Source organism: Hyperolius riggenbachi, chromosome 5, assembly GCF_040937935.1.
Source record: "Hyperolius riggenbachi isolate aHypRig1 chromosome 5, aHypRig1.pri, whole genome shotgun sequence".
Taxonomy (NCBI): Eukaryota; Metazoa; Chordata; class Amphibia; order Anura; family Hyperoliidae; genus Hyperolius; species Hyperolius riggenbachi.
The window spans coordinates 191742518-191748780 of NC_090650.1; positions in this window are offsets into that span (position 1 = coordinate 191742518).

Consider the following 6263-nt stretch of genomic DNA (forward strand, 5'->3'; position numbering starts at 1 on the left):
CTTTTTCTTCTATGTTGCTGTCACAGTAGGTAGTAGAAATCTGACAGAACTACATGTTTTGGACCAGTCCATCTATTCATAGGCGATTCTCAGCAAGGCTTTTATTCTTTATAAAGATATTCCCTAAAAAGGCTTTAAAGAAAACCTGAACTGAAAATTAAAAGTCAAAATAAGCATACACAAGTCATACATACCTTCCATGTAGTCTACTCCTCAGTGTCTTGCTCCTGTCCCGCGTCCTGTTTGGCCACTGTGATCAAGGGAATTTTCCGTCCTCCATTTTGAAAATGGCCATTACCCCATAACAGCTTTCTGGTCAGCACACAGTTAAACTGTAACATCGCCCACTTGAGCCATAGGGAAGCATGGACATTACCTGGTACATCAGTTTTCCTCTCAGCTGTAACTGACAGCAACTGATATTTTACTGACAGCAACTGATATATTTCAGATCTGACAAAATATTGTCAGAACTGGAAGGGATTATTGTCAGAAGAAAATGGTGAGCTTCTGAGAGGAACTGATGGCAAGGTAACTATGCAATGTTCATTTGAAGTTACCTCGTGTTTATTTTAAATATTTTTACTCAGTACAGGTTCTCTTTAAACAATGATGCTGGACAGCTTCCCTGCTCGCTACAGTTTTTTGGCAGTTGGACAGAGCAACTGCCATTCACTAAGGCCTGGTGCACACCGAAGCGGTTCTGCAGCGGGTTTTAACACTTGCAGGGGGAAAACCGCTTGGCTAATGAAAGTGAATGGGATGGTGCACACCAGAGCGGCTCGTGGCTTTTTTTTTTTTTTTTTTCTCCCCCAGAAATGCAAACTCCCGGGCTATAGCAAATTTTTTTTTTGGGGGGGGGAGGGGGGGGGGGATTTGAGGCGTTTTTGCCTCAATGTAAAGGATAGGAAAAACGCAAACCCCTCTGAAAAACGCTACTTCAGAGCAGTTTGCCAGGCGTTTTTGTTACAGAAGCTGTTCAGTACAGCTTATACTGTAACAATTTGTAATCTGCTTCACAAACGCAGCCAAAACCGCTAGGTATGTTTAGAAATCCTCTCTAAACATGCCTAGAATCGCTCTGAAATCTGCTCCCAAAACTGCTAGCGCTTTGCAGATCTGCTAGCGGTTTTGGTGTGCACTGGGCCTAAACCTTAACGTACTAATTTGTTTACTAGGCCTATGGCCCGTTTAAGAACAGGTGCCAGGCTTTGGCCGCCACCCCCGCACTTCTCCCTCTTCCTCTCTCTACGCTTCCGGCCCTGTCCTCCCTTGCTGCGTGTCATTCCCCCCCCCAGCTCTCGGCAGTGTCTCTGCGTCCCTCCCTGCACATGCGCACAACAAAAAAAACTGCACATGGACATGGGATGCAGGGACACTTGCAGCTGTGAGCGGACTGGGAGCAGAGAGGGCTTATCAGCAAGCCTGCTGTCACTTTCCCATGCTTGTAGTCAGGCCCTGTTCACACTTGCGTTTGCAAAACGCTACCGATTATTGCTAGCAATTTGCTGCTGCGTTTTTGTGATCACATTTTTTTTTTTTTGTGATAGCATTTGAAATACATTGTCATTGCTCTAAAATAGCAAAAAAATTCTCCATGTAGTTCATTTAGTGCTGATAGCAAATCGCTGGTGATTGACACTGAGATCACTGCCATATAGATTACATTGCACGGGTGCTTTAAAACTGATGGTAAACTGATGCTTATTTCCCCCGGTGTGAATAGGTCCTAAATCAAGATTTAGGCCTGAGCCGAGGACTACGTTGCAGAGTTCTTCAATAACATATGATGACAAAGGAAGATGCATCTCACCTAATTTCCATAATCTGCGGTTTCATCTTTGGGAATATGCTGGGAAATGTAGGGAGGAGCAGAGTGATACCTGCCCAGGGGATGTACTGCCACCATGGAGCCACTGCATCATGCAGGTATGTACATGCCACATATCTTGAACTTCCTGGTCTCTTGCACTCCATCTCCTAGTAACAGTACCCCCTATTATGTCATCAGGGGCTGCTCCTTCTATGAGATGGACCGCAAGAGACCAAATGCATGCAGCCTTTGGATCCAGGGAACCCACCATACACTCCCACCGCCCCCCTTCCCTCCGGGCCATTCCCTGCCTTGCCCACTTCTAGAAACAGGCCTGTTTTCAAACAATATTAAAGTGTACCAGAGACTGGGGGAAATGCAAAAAAAAAAATTATACATACCTGGGAATTTCTCCAGCCTGATCGCTCCCATGGTGCCGTCCTCCTGCTCAATCATCTGTAACAGGTCCTGTAAATTCGTCCAGTCGGCGCATGCACTGTGCACTCCCCTGTCTTGCTCCTGTGGTTGGGAATGTACTGCACAGGCGCAGACCACTCCCAGCCATGGGAGCGAGATGTAGTAGCGTATGCGCCGGCTAGCTGAACTTGCGGGATCCGTTACCACAGATCCAGTGGGCAGAGGACCGCAGTGTGAGAGCGATCAGGTTGGAAGAAGCCCCAAGTATGTATACTTTTTTTTTTTTTTTTGTATCTGTCTCAGGGACGCTTTAAACACTTTACTATACAATGAAGTAGACTTGGTCAAAATTACTTTTCACACTTGTGTTAAGCAATTCTATTTGTGTTTAAAGCGAACCAGAGATGAACGTTTCACACAAAATAAACATCGGTCGATGGCTTGTAAAGAATAAAGGCTCTACCTGATAATTTTGCCACTCTGGTGTGCCATTTTTAGTGGGTTTTTTTATCCATTATTGCTCCAGGAAAAATCCAATATGGCCGCCAGCTCATATCCTTTCTGCTTCCGGGTTATGAGTTGTTCTGGATGTACTGTCTAGGCTATATGAGAGGCTGCTTTTAACCTTTCATCTGTGTGCCTTCATTTTGATATGACTTGCAGCTGCCTGTAGGAAGTGTCTCTCATAGGGATGAAACTGCAGTCATCATTATCTATGCAGAGTGCACACAGATCATATTGCAGCCACACTTGTCTGTTTCAGAGCTTCTCTCTCAGCAGAAGCGGCCCCTCCCGTGTCATCAGAGCTCTCAGTATGCAAAGCAGCAAAGCTGAGCCAGGAGGGGGCAGGCTTTGGCTTGAAAAGACTCCACAGAAGAGTGACTCAGCTATAATGTATCCAGGTCAAACCTAGACTGGAGGCTCAGTCGGGGATTCTTATCACAGCTGATAACAGACTAAGCAGATAAGAATGAAACTAAAAGCAGGGTAGGTGTTTACTGTCATGTTCCCACTGATAAATGTAGTAAAATACATGAGGGTGCTTTTGTCTCTGGTTCTCCTTAAATTATGCATTCAGATTGTTGTTTTTGAGTATAGCTTAACAGATTTATTTGATCTGTAAAGGTGTGTACACGCGCACTACGGCTGCCAACGATGGGTCCGTCAGACCCTCCTGCTGGGCGGACTTTCAGCCGACAGTAGCGCGTGTGTACGCGCTGTTCGTGGACTGATAAGGCTGTTTCTGAACGATCCACTCAGGAGGAGTTAAAGGTTTCTCAGACAGTGCAGAGTGTAAAGATAATTTCTGTTGCTGAGGTAATGAATACATCTACTGTATTACATCAATGCCCAGCACTGGAAGGGTTTAAGGATATGTCAAAGCAACACACAAAATCCAATTACCTGGGGCTTCCTCCAGCCTCTGGCAGCCGTCCTTTGCCCTCGCCACAGCTCCGGTTGCTCCTGGTCTCATCCGCTGGCGAAGCAGACCTCACCAGGTTGGGTTCCGGGTTGGATTTTTCTGCATGCCACAGTGAGGGTCATGGTTTTCCCGGTGTCATTAGGACGGTACTGTACAGGAGCAGAACTACTGCGCCTGCGCAGTACCATCCTACTGATGTCAGAGACCATGTGGCCTGCACCTTTGAGTGCAGAAGAAGCCACCCCGGAACCAGACCTGTCGAGGTTGGCTTTGCCAGCGGAGGAGACCGGGAGCTGCCGTAGCTGCGGCGAGGGCACAGGATGGCTGACAGGGGCTGGAGGAAGCTCCAGGTAAGTGGATTTTTTTTTCACAGGATTCAGCAGGGGGTGGGAGCATTTCACAAATCCTGCCTATCCTGCACTATCTGTAAAGTGCTATTAAGCTCAGTTTAGAGTGCAGCAGTTTAGAAATGGATTTGCAGATGAGTGATTTATTACTGAGAAATAGACCTGCAAATCGTGCTGCCCTGGGGAGGCAGAGCTTTGCGCTGCAGCTCTGCCTCTCCACAATCGATCTCCCCGCCCCTCTGTCAAAGACTGAGAGGGGCGGACATCGGCAGAGAGACTGCGGAGGAGGCAAAGCTACAATGCAAAGCTCTGCCTCTTCCACGTAAAAAGTCATGCGAGTCCAGGAACTTGCAGGACTATTTCTCTAAGTCACTCATCTGCCGCGGGGATGCGGCGATTCTACTTAGAAGTCAATGCTGAAGAGGATTTTATAACGAGGTAAAAAAAAAAGGTCTTCAGAATCTCTAACTGTAGTACACCTTTAGAAATCCACTCTAAATTGTTGCCATTATGTAGGATTTAAAGGGAGACTGAAGTGAATAAAAATTGCCATTTTTACCTCGTAGTTCGCTTCAGTACGCTCAGTAGAGGTTAAACCGCTGCATCCCCGAGCCAAAACGAGGGCCACAGGGGACAATTCGGCCAGCGCTTTCTGAAAGAGGCAGAGCTTTCTGCTGTAGCTCTGCCTCTACTGATGTCAATTGCTGCGGATCTCTGCCTCTCCCCACCCCTCTGTCCTCCTTCACAGGGAGAGGCGGAGATCCACATGGAGATTGACGTCAGTAGGGGCAGAGCTACAGCTCAAAGCTCTGCCTCCCCGGGCAGCAAAATCCATGACCAAGAAAGCCGTGGGATTTTGCCCTGGGATTTGGGGGGTATATAGCCCTCGTTTTGGCTCGGGAATGCGGCGCTTTACCTCTGAGACTACTGAAGTGAACTACGAGGTAAAAATATCGTAAGAGAACAGAGGCGCCAGCAGGATAAAAGGTAATAAAAATTTTAAAGTTTGCTGGGAGGCAGTGGTGGACTTACCTCCAGAAAGCAGACTCAAAATACTGTCTGAATTAAACAAATGTATTATTGGTACCCCAAAAGATACAACGCGTTTCGCAGGCACAGCCAAGAGGCGCTATTCGTGCTACTGACGAGATACTGTTTGTCCCCTATCTTATTGCCTGATGAAGCGGGCTGTGCCTGCGAAACGCGTTGCATCTTTTGGGGTACCAATAATACATTTGTTTTAATTCAGACAGTATTTTGAGTCTGCTTTCTGGAGGTAAGTCCACCACTGCCTCCCAGCAAATTTTTAAAATTTTTATTACCTTTGATCCTGCTGGTGCCTCTGTTTTCTTACGATGATGCTGTGGCCACCCCTGGAGGGGTGACCTACCCCCTACTTTTCTGATCTACAGAGAGTGACATCTTAATCCTGAGTGAGGACCGGTCTAATCTCACCTAATCTCTACAGTGGTTGCCTAAGAGGTAACCCATGTTTGTGAGTATATTAATCTCACACTTACATTTATCCACGGTTTCCAATACATACTACACTATATTGGGCTCTCGGTGTTTCTTCTTTACGAGGTAAAAATAGCAATCTCTCTTTAAGAAGTTTATTATTACGTAGAGCAGTTACCCCTGCTGGTTAGAACGGTTTAAGAAGAAAAAACTGTTGGTAATGCTTTGATAAATCTGGCCCATAGACTCTCTGCCTGAGTGTACTTTCCTATTAATGACAGGTACAGACTAACCAGCAAGCTCATGGTGAACCAGAACTCATTGGAGTGTGTGAGGGGTTACAATGGTCCTAAAAGCCCCCTTACTAAAATACTAAGAAAAACACAACTTTGCTCACTTACTTTCTTAAAACAAAGAATTTGCAGTAATTCAGGTTGGAGTAAGCTTGAGATGTCTCCCAGTGCATCACTGCTGAATATATGCAAATTAACCATTGTTACACTTAGACGCTAAACACACCTCCAGAACCGCTGGCATGTAATGATGTGTCAGTTTAATTTGTACAGGGCCATAATAATCTGACATGTATACAGACTGTTTCAGACTGTTTGATCCTCATCAGTGCATGGTATGGATTAATTTGGCTCTATGGAGTAGTGCTTATAACACCGAGGGGTACAGACTTGCCAGCAAGCTCATGGTGAACCAAAACTCATTGGAGTGTGTGAGGGGCTACAATGGTCCTAAAAGCCCCCTTGCTAAAATACTAAGAAAAACAAAAGTTTGCTTTTTTAAAACAGAATTT